At 44.5% G+C, this 14,174-nt stretch overlaps 1 protein-coding gene and 1 long non-coding RNA gene across 4 annotated transcripts in view; one reads left to right on the top strand and one right to left on the bottom strand.

Moving 5' to 3' along the window:
* The window catches only part of CELF2 (CUGBP Elav-like family member 2), an 832,193-nt gene that overhangs the window by 450,427 nt on the left and 367,592 nt on the right, over positions 1 to 14,174 (top strand). The window lies entirely within an intron of this gene.
* Positions 4,052 to 5,247, bottom strand: LOC109273741 (uncharacterized). Its single transcript, XR_002083228.2, has 2 exons — positions 4,957 to 5,247; positions 4,052 to 4,326 (listed from the first exon to the last, which is right to left on the bottom strand). It is a non-coding gene; the product is annotated as an uncharacterized LOC109273741 (long non-coding RNA).

Genomic DNA, 14,174 nt, shown 5'->3' with positions numbered 1-14,174 from the left:
TGTGTTGTTGGAGGTCAATAAGCCTCTGACTGGTTTCCCAGCTTCTACCCCAGAAATCCTTAGTGTATTCCCAGCCCAGCAGCAAGAACTTTAATGTGAACGTCAGACCGTGCCACGTGTCCCCTCAGACTCTCCAGACTGAAAGCCGCAGGCCTCGTCTATGTTTCTGAGCTGCCCTCTGCAGCCTGGCCAGGACGCTCAGCCTGGTCGCTGCTGGTCCCAGCCTTGGTCACACTGCTCAGGCTAGGCCTCTCTCCCTCTGGCCTTGAGGGCTTTGCGAGTGAACGATCTTCACTCGGATAGACTCCTGTCTCCTCCTCACCTCTGTGCGTGGTTTTGCTCAGTTATCACCTTTCCCTTGAGGCTTTCCATGATGTCCCTGTTTCAAATCACTATTCTCATCCTGACCCTGCCCCAGCATCCCTTCCATTGTGTCCCCCCTTCCCCCTTGCAGTATAGAGATGACCGAGAGTGTGGACTGTGGGGCCACACTGCCCCCCTCCCCCGGGTGAGAGGTTTCTTGGCTATTTGGTTTCCCAGTTGCAGGACGTTGGGTGGTTACGTCACCCTCTCGAGGTCTCACTTCTCTCATCAATAAAATGGAGATACAACAATGATAGGTCGTAGTGAAGACAGAATGGGCTCACATATGTAAAGTGCTTAGAACACCACCTGACAAATAGAACTTCTCTGTAAAAGTTAGCAATTGGGGCGCCTGGGTGGCTCAGTCCATTAAGCGATGGACTCTGGATTCGGCTCAGGTCATGATCTCACAGCTCGTGAGTTGGAGCCCTGCATCGGGCTCTGTGCTGGCAGTGCGGAGCCTGCTTGGGATTCTCTCTCTCCTTCACTCTTTCTGCCCCTCTTCCGCTCATGCTCACTCATGCTGTCTCTCTCTCTCTCTCACTCTCTCCCTCTCTCTCAAAATACATAAACATTAAAAAAAAAAAAAAGGCTCCAGAGAGACTCCCAGCCTCTTCCACCATGTGATGAGGTACCAGCTATGAGCCAATAAGAAGGCCTTTACGAGAACCTGACCTTGCGGGCGCCTTGATCTTGGACTTCCAGTCTCCAGAACTAAACTTCTTTTGTTTAAGTGCCACCGAGTCTGTGATGTTGTGTTATAGCCCCTGGAACAGAGTAAGACAGTATGTGAAGTCTCCCCTCCCAGAACTTGAGGATGCCCCATATGGATGTTCCCTCCTCTCATCCAGCCCCTCCCACTCCTTCCCTTCCCATAGTCTTTCTCTCTCCATTCATCTCTGTCCTACTCCCAAAGCCCCTGCATTTTCTGGAATATCCTATCAGTCCCTAAACCTTGCTGTGTCCTCGTGTCTGCTTCCCAAGTGGGCTGTGTCTCCAAGAGGTCTCTCCCAAGCCTGATTTTACTGCCACGGACAAGAGAGAGGGGATGCTAAGTGCAGAGTGGGAGACGGGATGGCATGGACGGGGGTGGCAGGAGGGGTGCTTAGGGTTGCAGACGGTTGTTTTCTAAATCCCACCTGGAAATTCAGACTCACACCATAAAGATCTGTTTCTGGCTGAAAACCCTTACTTTGTCTACTAAGAGATTCACATTCTTCAGGTTGACAGAACTTTGACTTTTTTTTATGTTAAAAGAGTATTTGTCCCCTTTCTGATTCTGGGTTGCTTGAGGGGCTTTTCTGATTACAAAGGAGGAGCCATCATCCCTCACCAGGCCTCCCTCCTCCTTTCTGAGTTTATCCCCTGGGGTAGGGCTGGGTGGGGATCTGGCCACACTGGTATATCTTAATTGGTTTGCAGTTTCCGTAGGCCTGTGCCTCCGTCTTTACTGCGTGCCCTTGAAAGGAGCAGGAAGCTTGAGCTGGGGAAGGACCGTGATCCGAAGGGTATTTCTGAGAGTGTTCTGTAGCTTTGGGTTGCTGGAGCCCCAGAGAAAATCACTCTGAGGGAACACGGAGGAAAGTGGTTGCAGTTGAGAGCACGTGGCCCACACAGCCCTTTAGGATGGTCGGTTTCTGTCCGTGCCCGCCCCCCCCCTCAAACATTGGGTCTGAGCCAGTGGGGCCAGAGGCTTAAACCACTCAGGATCTCAGATGGGGGGGGGGGGGGGTCCAGACAAAGGGCAAAGGAAAACTGCGCGATGTTCTTGTAAATAGTAGCAACCACAGGGGGAGATGGATATGGTCCTTGGTATTCTGTTGATTTTATTCTGGGGGTGGGGTACAGGGCATGCTTTAATCACAGCATGCTACCCGGGGACCGCCCTTCACAGGGAAGTGTGGAGGAATTGCCAGGATTTCACCAGGGACCTGGGAACAGTGACTATTTCTAGGATTTCCCACGGCTGCCACCCTCTTTTGGAAACTGAATACCATTTACTTATTTATCAGTTTTTTGCATATAAAATTGCAACTGTTGTGATTAAGTTGCCTCGGGCCACAAGTATAAAACCTACAAGTTCAGTTAAAGTCCTTGAGACAGAATGGCCTCAGCCATCAGCACGTGTTAAGAGATCGCCTGTTCAAGGCCTGTTACGAAGGTAGGTCACGCATGGCGTCCGACAAGCTAAAGCCTACACCAAACGGAAGTAGAACTTCCATGAAAAACACCTCGTAAGTCACGTTTCAGGATGGTCAGACTTGAACTTTGTCGTATGGTACACGGCAACAGTAATTTTCTAGAGATAGCATTGTGGTAACTTGTGCAAATAGCTCTTGTGCCGTTGGTGACCCTCTCTATTTTGTGACCTGCTATTTAGCTAGACCTTGAGTGTCTATAAAAGCCAGTTCCCAAAGCCATCAGGACACATTCTTCAAGCCTACCAGGAACTCGTCTGCAGCACCTCCTTCTTGTTTACCCTCCAAATAGTGAAGCCCTGATTTTGGTAAGTTTCTGTTCAGTGAGTAGGCACCGGCCAGGAGAAGGGTGACTGGGTGGGTAGGCATGGCTCCATGCTGTTCAACTCCTCCGAGGACGCTGGTTTTTGAAGCTGAGAACTGGAGCGTTCCTCAATTCCATGCCTTCTGTTCAGGCTTTCCAGTTCAACCAGTGTCTCTCCCCTAAAGCCAGCCCCTTTACCATTGGGCAAAGAGGAAAGAAGGCAGGTCACACTTTTCCGTTTAAATCACACTCTGGTCCCCCACGCGACACTGAGTCTTGCCTTTTTGGCCCGGCAGCCCAGATATAATGAAGTCACGGCCCAGCAACAGGCTGACACGAGAGAGGAAAGGCCCTCTACGCGAAGAGACGCGTAAGTCCCCTCTCCAGATAGCCAAACGCTCCTTCCGATGACAGATTCCCTCTCATTCTTCCACGCTGTGAGCTTCCGGAGCTGCCCCACCAGCCACAGGGCAGCTCTCACCGCACCGTCCACGGTGAGGAGGAGAGCGGAGGGGCAAGTAGGGACAGGATGGCATCGAGCCAGGGCAACGCTCAGGGTCAAGTGGGGGTGGGGCTGCCCCGCGTCATGGGAGTGAAGGCCCCAGAGCTTCTGTGCAGGCCTCCAGGGAGAATATCTTTGGACATTTTCGAGTGTCGGGAAATTGCAACAGGGAATAACTGTGCCAGAATTGCTGTCTTAGTTGTACGTTCTGAAGGCAGATCCATGTCATAACAGACTCTTAATCCTTACACGTTGAAATTCGCACCTATCATGTACTTTTCTCATCATGGCTGTGCGATCCACACCAACTTAGAAAAGAGCCAAACTCCCGTCTCCTTGAAAAACTGGGTACTGGACCAAACCCCAAAGAAAGCAGCTACAGTTGCACACAGCTTTGGAGTTGGAGACTCTGGAGATGGAGAAGGAAACCATTCATAACAGAGAAGGAAGACAGTGAGAGAGGAAGGAAGACAGAAATTAGACTCAGGGGACGAATCTGGCAGGACATAAGCCCAGTGGAAGAGACATCTGCTGGGGTGTTCCAGAGTCTCTGTGTGATGTTCCTTTCTCTACATAAATATTCTTACATTTACCTATATCTGTGTCTAGCTACGTCTATTTACTGATAAAGAAGTAGTGACTGTGAGAAGGTCCAGAAAAAAAGATTACAGTTATTTAAGTGGCTACTTTAAAGTGATTTTTATTCAGGTGCTTGTATGACATAATTACGGCCTATGGCTTTATGGGAAGAAGTCTAGTTTAAAAAAAATCAAGCAAAGATGGAATGGGGAGGTAACACCCTGATTGCTGTTCACCGTTTGGCCCATGTGTCATTAATTCTCCTCATCCTTCCTGGAATCAGGCATCCAGAATGATCTCTACATCTTTAAAGGGCTCAGGTTGGGTGGTAGTGAATGATGATACCACAGAAGAGCAGACTGGCGAGTTGGGTCAGATGTCTACATAATAGAAAAACAGTCATAAAAATGCCATCACCTACATATTGTAGGAAGATAAAATGCAATGCTCCTCACGGTTGAATGGTTAGGCTCATTCTGTCCTCAAGCCATAATCAATTGTGCATCATTAACAAGACACAAAATCTTTACTAATTAGCTTTTATGATTATATTGTTATTGCACTGAGGCATTTAAAGCATTGCAGATAAAGGAGATAGGATTGCCCACACACAAAAAAGAATCATTCAAAGGGGGACAATAATGCCATCTTCAGAAATTTTCACTTACTGTTCCCATCTGTAATTTTTAATTCAATTCACTGTGAAGATTAATATTTTTAGTAAATGAGTGACAACTGTTGAAAAGGAGAAGAATATCAAATGTGTTTTCACACCAGGAAAATGGAAAGAAAGTCAGCTGTTGAAGTTTTCTAACAAGAAAGAATAACTGTTCATTTTCTCTTTGCTTGGAATTTTCAAGGTTGTTTTTTGGTTTTTGTTTTCTTACCGTACAGATAATTTCTTATAAGTTGCTCTTCTCTAAATATGAGGACTATATTAGAACTTATATTAGAAGTATGAAAAACATATAAATGACTTGAATTCAGTCAAGTAAACAACAGATACGTACCTTACACCAGCATACATTTCAAATGGATCAAAGATTTCAATGCAGAATGTAAAACAATACATTTATCGGGGGAAACCGGAAGAGAATTCTCTGGTGACATCAGCACAGGGAAGCCTCTTTAAAACCATGATACAAAACCCAAAAGCCATAAGAGAAATAGTTGGTAAATTTAACTCCATAACAAATTTCTACGTGGGCAAACGAACAAATACAGGAGGACGAATTAGCAATAAGCAAAGTCAAAAAACAAATGACAAGCTGCAAAAAAATATTTGCAATTCATATCGCAGACCAAGGCCTGCCAAGTCAAATATGTAAAGAGCTGCTATAAATCAAAATGACATAGTCCAACAAACCAATGGAGAAACAGGCAAAGGATAGGAATAATCATCGCCCAGAAAAGAGTATTCAGAGTGTCCTAAAACATGAAAATAGGCACAATTGTACTTGGAGGGCAAATTAAACCATGGGATACCACTTCCTGACCATTGGATGGCCAAAGACCAGAGAGCTTGACAAGAGCGTGTGTTCATGGGGGTGTGGGGAGCAGGCTCCCTCTCATTCCTGACGGGAGTTACAAACTGGTGCAAAATCTATGGAGGGTGGGTGGGGGATTTTTTAACAAAATAACGAATGTACAAACCTTCTGATCTAGCGATTTCACTTCTAGGAATTTATCCTACAGATACATTTTTGTGAAAGATTTATTTAAAAGTTAGTCATTGCTGCATTGTTTGTATGAGAAAATGCTAGAAAACCCCCTAAATGCCCCTCGATGGGGGGACTGGTTAAATTATGAGACATCATTTCAGCGGAATACCATGTTTCTGTAGAATAAAAATGAGGATCTTCCGTATGTACGGATTTGGAAAAAATCCCCAAGATATATTGTTAAGTAAAAAGAAAAGAAAAGAAAAAAAAACAAAACAAAACAATGTGTAGCAAAGAGTACATAAATTTGTTTTGTTCAAAAGGGAGAACATGTAACATACAGATGTATTTGTTATCTAAAAAAGACAAATTATAATTCGTAGTTCTTAGAAGATTAACTGCCTGTTCCAAAGGCCCCAGATAGCCAGCACTTCTGTTGCCTTTCCTTCTGTTTTGAGCAATCTATGTAAGGATAAGTATACATTTTTTAAAGCATCCTGTACCAATTGCCTGCTGGAGCCTTCCCAGATCTCTCTAAACCTCACGGCAACACGCAGTAAGTTGGTGCTATCTCCATTTACAGATGAGAAAACAGAGACTCACAGGAGATAAGTGATTAGCTCCAGGCCACGTGGCTGAGAAATTGCAAAGCTGGTGTTTGAACCCAAGCCTGTCTGGGTCTAAGGTGTGTGCTTCTCATTCCCCCCAAAGTTTGCCTTACCTGTCTCTGGGGGCCTGCTGTGAACTGATGCCATGGTAATCTTTGTCTCCAGCCTTGCATCAGGGTCCCCCCTGCACGGACTTGGCAGCTTCCGAAGCCCCCTCCCAGATCTACTGATCCGACCCCTCTGGAATAGAGCCTTTACCTATGGGTGTTTCAAAGCCCCCTGGATGAGCCTGATACGCAGAGAACCACTGTCACCCCATGATAGTAATGATGGCACACACTCATTCCCTCACTTAATGGTGAGACGAGCACGTGACATGGGTACCATCCATAGCCCCGTGTCGCGGATGCGGAGACTCGGGCTCAGAGACAGAGGGAGGTTAAATGCTTCGCCAGGTCTCACAGCTGGTCCTGGGGTGCTGGCTGAGATTTAAGACCGAGTGGTCTGGTCCTGGGCTGTCATCCATTATGCGATATTCTTAGCCATCTATTGTGCTCATACACAGTAATATCAGTCACAGGACAACACGTGGGGATGTTGTCGTAGGGATGTGCTGGCGTTCATGGAGGCAGAGGTGAAAGAGACCACCAGGGTCCCCTCATGCTACTCAGGAGGAACCAGAAGCTCGGAGAGGCAGAGGAGGGCGAGACTTTAGATGCTCACCAGAGCTCCCGGCTTCCTGGTAGGCCCATCACTGCAAATCAAGTCGTCATTTGGAATTGTTCAGACGGAAGTTAGGAAAGATTGCGCTTGTTAGACAGAAATGGGAAAAGAAAGGGCAACTGAGAATCCATCTGCCCTGGCTTTTAAAGTGGTCTTATGTGGATGGATCAGTTTACAGGTATTTTTATAGCAACATCCTTCTTCCCTTTTTCCTCTGTGTTTGCTGGGGAGCTTACCGAACATCGATCCTGAGTTATTTTACTTTATTGCTGCCACAAAACTGCCCTGAATAAGAAGTGAAGGAAAGACAAATGAAAGCTTACGGTCTCTCCACTCTGTTTCCTCAAGAGAAGCCCATAATCAACGTTTTAGGATTTTAAGATTCTTTTTAGACAAACGGCTTTCTATCATGAATGGAAGCTATTCCAGGTGATGTATTTGCTTGCATATTCCTGTCCCTTTTTAGCAGCTCTTTTCCCATAGGGGCCAGCTGTCAAATGGGCACAGCCTTGGGAGTGGCCTAGAGTTGGGTCGAATCCTCTTTCTGCCTCTTGGAAGCACTGTGACCTGGAGCAAGTGTCTCAGTTCCTCTGAACCTCCGTTGTTAACTTCTCTACCACCATGTTAACTGATAGCTACTGTGCAGGGTGGGGGCAGGTGGTTCACTGAGCTATCATTTGTAAAAGCACCCTCCAGAGGGGCTCACGCATCGTAGATGCCCCTGAAATCTTAGATCCTTTTATAACATAACAGACTCTGCCTCCCTGTCTCACCAGTGGGCCATCCCGAGCCTGTTTTCTGGGCACTCAGGAGCACATGTAGAATCTTCCACAGACAACCCTCAAACTATGTAAAAGCGGCCATCTTCTCTCCTGAATCCTCTCTTTGCTTCGGCACTCTGGAGTTCTTGACTTTTCCACGTGTGATAATTCGTAGTCTCTTTATCGTTTAACCAGTGTTCCCACTAATTCACTCAAACTGGTTTATGTATTTAGCTGTGACCTAAGGTACTGGTTAATTTATTGGAGGAAGCGTATTACCAGTAATGGTACATTAGCACTGTGATAGAATTAGCGTTCTTCTTGTGTGTATGTATCCTAAGGGAGTCATTCCGTCTCTGAAAGATTATCCCAGAATGCCTTTTGTTTGAATGTAAAAGGATGAATTGATTCACCTGTGAGGCACTGTGAGCTAAGGCTGTAAGAAACCACTGGAATCAACCAGGTTCTACTTTAAACAACTGTACAGGCATTTGCCTGATGGATTGTTGAATAGTCCCTCCTCCTTCCTTCCCTCTCTCTGTCTCTCTCCCTCTCTCTGTCTCTCTCTCTTAGAAAGGAAGCAGACAGGTTAAGGTCAGTGGGAAGACGTTACATGAAAACTTCCTCTCTCCCTGCCTCATAGGCAAGTGGCTGATAACTGACACAGCTCTTCAGCTTTTCACTGGTCTCAACATTCTGACTCTTCAAAAGAGTTGGTAGCTGGCGGATAGGAACTGGTTTGGAGGCCAGAACAGAACCACATTGCTTTACTCACAAACTGACTAAGGTTTCTCTAGTGTCCTCATCTTCCTAATTGGGATCGTATCACCGACCCTATCTTCACGCCAGGCCACGACGATGTTCTACGAGACAATGTTAGAGCCGCTTCCGGTTGTTCGGGGAAAATCATTCTGTGAAGTCCTGTTAGTGTTGCTGTTTTCGTTGTCAGTTTCTGAGGAGTGTTGGGACTTGGGAATGTGTGTGAAGTGTTCCACAGGCTGGGGTGAAGTAGACAGATTGAATGTGAATGATTCCTTAGCAGCACGTAACTGAGCCTGGCGGAAAGCTATACTTCAGCAAAGAAGTGTTTAGACCAAAATAAGCATGTATCTGTCTCCTTGTCTGTCCATCTGTCTGGAGAGTAGGGTGTATAGAGGGAATTGAACAGGTTTCAACAAGAAAGAAAAACTTGTTCAAGCATGAGGGAGATGTTCCACTGAAATCTGTGCTTGGCTTCTTCCCAGAGATTGCGCTTCTCCTGGGCTTTGCGGCTGACTTCTCGTGGATCTATCCTCAGAAGTACTATGTGTACCAATTCATCTGTTTCTAGAATGAACCGCATTTTAAAAGGGAAAGATAGAACAAACTGTGGAGCCAGGGAGATGCAAGTGAGAAGCCCAGCCATCTGCCTGAGATTCTGCAGGGCATGTGCCTGGAACGCAGAATGTCCTGGAAAAGCTGTGACTGAGGGCCTCTGCTTGGGAAAGCCGACTGTCCTGCCCTCCATTTTGAAGTGGGTTCTCATTGCTCTGCCTTTCAGATATGGTAGAAAACACACAAAGACTAGGGCCACATCATTGCCACTGTGTATATATGTACCACGCTTGGTTGGCATGTCACAAACTAGGCCAACACATTTTTGCAGTCCCAAGAAGTTCCAGATCCAGTGTAATACTGCCATGGACTGCATGGATGTATCTCCCCAAATTCATATGTCGAAGGCCTCATCCCCAGTGTGATGGTATTATGAGTTGGAGCCTTTAGGGCACCTGGGTGTCTTAGTTAAGCGTCCGACTTCAGCTCAGGTCATGATCTCACGGTTCATGAGTTCGAGCCCTGGTCGGGCTCTGTGCTGACAGCTCAGAGCCTGAGCCTGCTTTGGATTCCATCTCTCTCTCTCTCTCTCTGCCCCTCCCCCACTCATGCTCTGTGTCTTTCTCTCAAAAAATCAATAAACATTAAATTTTTTTTTTATATAAAAAGGAGTTGGGGCCTTTTAGACATGATTAGATCATGAGAGTAAAGCCCCCATGAATAGAATTTGTGTCCTTATATGAAGAGATATGAGAGAGCTAATCTCTGTCAGCCATGTAAGGATGGAGCGAGAAGGCGGCCATCTGCAAACCAGGAAGAGGGCCCTCACAAAGCACCTAAACCTCCTGGAAACTTCATCTCAGACTTTCAGCCTCCGGAACCTTGAGAAATAAATGTCATTTAAGCCACCCAGTCCGTGGTAGTTTTGTTATAGCAGCCCAGACTAAGACAAATACCTTCTGTTGCACTTTACAACTATGATCTTCCGCATATCAGTCATTAATGTGGGTACACTTTCATTATAGTCCTTCCTAGTTTCTATGTGGCATTTTACTTCTAATGGGAGATGGGAGACTGTGATCATCATCCATAAATATTTGCTGAGCATTTAAGATACTTTGAGTTCTGTTCAGAACAAACAAATGTTTAAAAGGAAAATGGTTACATACACTTTACAAAGGAGACCGATAAGGCTCTAACTGGATGATTTGACGGAGGTGAGATTGCAAGAATGTTCTTGAATTTCCGGCCTGGGTTATTCAGTGCAGTTCTGAGACTGAATATTACATTTTTCCACCTTGGGTCTTTTTGGCCCATCTGCAGAAGGCGCTGTCATCACATAGGTATTGCCTGGCCTTTTCAAAGACAGAGAATGACCCATACCCCAGGGGAAGCTACCTTATTTTCCTTTGTAAAAAAGACATTTTTTAGTCTTCTGGATGAAAAAGCATGAGGTAGGTGAAAAGTGTTATAGCATCGAATTATCGTTTTCCTTTTCAATTAGCACCAGTAGCTGTCACCCTGTGTGACCCAAACTGAAAAAAGATTAGCACCAACACACTTTTATTCCAACACAGTGGTTATCAGCATACACAGGAAGCTGTCAGGATCCCTGCTTCAGGCTCTAAAACTCTCCAACCACTCAGGAAGGCTTTAAACAGCAGTTTGGATTATATAGCCAGATAGTAAACTTGCCAGAAGATTTTCCAGCCTGTGGCATATTCCTCCTTGAGGAGTCTAGAGCTCTAGAAGCCTGAGATTTCACAACTGGAAAGCTTTCTGTCACATAGTCAGGCAAGAAAAATGGTGGAGAAATCGAAGGAACTTGTACTTCTCTCTTTGTTCCTACCCATTGCTCACGGCGGGGAGTCTGGTCCCCAAATCTTTGCCATCCAAACCACATGAAGCGAGTACTGTCTGAGGCCCCGACCCAATGGACTGTCTTCCTATGCAAAAAAATCCAACTGATTGGTATTCATGTTGTGTCTAGTACCCACCCAGTAGAAACAATATACGGTTAAAGCTAGTTGTTAGAACATTCTGTCGAATGGAAACCTCTATTAATTGATATAACCATGCTTCACTGGGCATAGTGAAAATTGAGGTTGGTAATGGTGACCTAGAGGCAGTGAAATATTCTGAAATGTCTTGAATCATCAGAGAAAGACTAAAATACGCTCTGTGTTTTTTAGTGTTAAGTATTTTATTATATTCCATATCTTGCAAATTGGTAATGCATACCAGGTATTTTTTGATAGTAGTCTATTAAACAGTGTTTGATTGGACACAACATCCCATTTCCTAACAGAGCAGGGTAGCATATATGGCTGGTTGTTCTGCTAAAGGCAGAGTTAGGTCATTCTTATTTTTTATAGCGAACCTAATAGGTATGAGAATCTGCCTCCTTTTTCTTCTTAATTGGGCATTAGCTTTATAGATTTAAACACGCTAGGCACATTTTAGAGGGAGGTATTGTAACTAGTTGTGCCCCCAGCCAGACAACTCACCGCTCCTAAATTTCTTAAAGTACAGCATTCTCTTTGGCTAATGGGATTAAAGAGAACATAACAAGGATGGGAATCTCTTTCATTGCTCTGATATCTCTACCTATGTCTTCCGCGTAGCCCCCAGCTGCTCAGTGGACTTTGAATTCCAATATAATCCTTTTATAAGCCTTTTTTTTTCTTTTTTTTTTTTTTGAGGCCTGAGGAAGGCCAAAGAGTTAATTTGGAATTAAAGGCTTCTGTTCTTTTTCCAAAAAAAAAAAAAAAAAAAAAAGAAGAAGAGGTAAGTTCTTTAAGTAGGTGAGGGGACTTGGAGTAGGGGATCTCCAGTTTTAAAGGAGACCCAAAGGAAGGCTGACCTCAATTTATTGGCAGATTACACTGTGTATTTACAGTTTGGGATATTCACTTCCTGAAGAAGAAAACCAAAAATATATGGCAAAATATTACTTTGTTAAAGAAGGAGTGTAAATTTCATGTAGGTAAATTTCTTCATTTGACTAACTAAACCATGAGTGGTGCCCATGACACTGAAGATTTCATTTAAAAAAAAAAAAGTTGGAAATTTTTTCCACATTAGTTAATTTGGGCTTTTGAAGTTAATCTTTCACTGTCTTCTTGGGTATACTTTTCCCTCTTTTTTTTTTTCCTCCTCAGATTTTTTTTTTTCCCAATCCAAGTACAGTGAAAAGTGAAAATCGAATCACAAGTTGGGAAAGGCTGTTTCTTCCCTCCCACTTTTAACCCACAAGCCCCACGGGCACACGTGGTGGAGGCTTCAGAAGAAACAGAAGGTGGGGGCTGTGGGTACCAGTTCTGCAGCCCTACCCCATCTCCTTTTGCTTTTCTACAGCGACACACAGACTTTGAAGAGCCCACTTGTCCCAGGATAAGACCGTAATTCTGCCATAAGAGAGTTCTGTGCTTGAAGTAACAGAGAAAATATAGTCTAACAAGAAGTCTCTTATCAAAAACTGGAGTGAGGAAATGGAGGAGGGGAGATGATAGGAGGAAAGTAGGGGGAAATTTTAATATTTCTTCAGAGACCTGCAAAGGTCATCCAAAGCCTTGGCTAATGCTGAGGTGGGTTCCACTCTCCTGCATGACTTTATGATCCCGGCGTTACAAGGATCGTGTTTGAATCGAACGTGAAATACCATCTTGGTAAGTCACATGGAGTAACCTTCTCTCTAAGTAAATTCTCTTTTAGTCAACACTGAAAAAGTATTTCCCTTCTCTTCCATACTTAAGGTTGTCATCTTTAACCTTGGCCACTTCATAGGTTCTTTAACATTTCTCAGCATCGAGGGTTAGAGCTTTCCCTTGGAATTTGTCAGAAGTGCATCTACAGGTAACCTTTGAAGCTAAAACCTGGAGAGACTTAGGTGAAGAATGAGACAAGAACGCACACCTTTTTTTTTTTTTTTTTTTTTAAGTTTATTTACTTATTTTGAGAGAGGTTGTATCAGTGGGGGAGAGGCTGAGAGAGAGGAAGAGAGAATCCCAAGCAGGCTCTGCACTGCCAGTGCCGAGCCCGATGTGGGGCTCGAACTCCCGAACCTGTGGGATCATGATCTGAGCCGAAAGCAAGAGCTGGACACTCAACCAACAGAGCCACCCAGGCGCCCACACTGGCTACCTTTCATTGGATGGAGTGAAATCTCTCCGTAGTACATAGAGATGTACTCACATGTAGTCATAGGTCCACTGTATCCCACATGCATTTGTAATGACGAATATTTCCTTCAGAGGAAGCTTTTAGTCATTTGGTTTGTTGGAAAATGATAAGGTAGCTCATAAACTAGACTGAATTCGTGACTTCTGGGGAAGGGCGCCAAACTGAGGTCAAGGTGAAAGTCACGTGGATAGGTAAAGGTGCCCACCTCAGTGCCCATCTTCAGGCCCATCCTCCTGAAGTTGTCACCTGACCGTGTGGATCCCAACCTAAGTGCGCTAAGGAATCCTTAACCATTCCCATACCAGCCTGGAAATGCCTACTTACCCCTGGAGATGCCTCATGAACAAGGCTGCCGAGTTCCCACCGTGGTCACAAGTGTCCAACAAAATTCAGGAAGATTTTCTTCTAGGCCACAATCTGAATTCTAAGTCCATATACTCCCATTCAGCCTGAAAGCATAAATGAGAATCAAGAAGATATTAGACAAGATGTCTTCCTTGGTGTAAATAAAGCATAAAGCATGACCTATAAAAGAAGAAAGCATAACATTTGGGTATTATTTTGCAACTATTGGACAAATTTATGATTAAAATCTTTGAAGGCCATGGTATTCCTTTACCAGGGAAATTCTGAAAGCATTTTCGGGGGCTCCCCTTCCCCAACCTAACTTTGGTGTTAAGGATGAATTTTGTAATGGCTATAAAAGTACTTTTTTAAATCAGAATCTAGCGCTAAAGACATTGAAGCTACTTGGGTGGATGTTATTGGTAGACTGACCACTTTTGGAAGGTGATTCAAAACTTTCAGACCTTTAAGATTTCCTTTAGTGCCTTGGAAAAGGTAATTTGCTAAATGGTACTTTTGTAACTTAAAAGAATTAATGACCACCAAAAGTGAGCAAATTATTCCTTTTTTTTTTTTTTTTTAGTTTTAGGATCAGATCTATAGAATTAGATGTGAGGCCATCCACCATTCAAAG

Source organism: Panthera pardus, unplaced genomic scaffold (genome assembly GCF_024362965.1).
Source record: "Panthera pardus isolate Hobbes unplaced genomic scaffold, ASM2436296v1 HiC_scaffold_6, whole genome shotgun sequence".
In the NCBI taxonomy this organism is placed as follows: Eukaryota; Metazoa; Chordata; class Mammalia; order Carnivora; family Felidae; genus Panthera; species Panthera pardus.
This window is presented reverse-complemented; position numbering and strand designations above follow the sequence as displayed.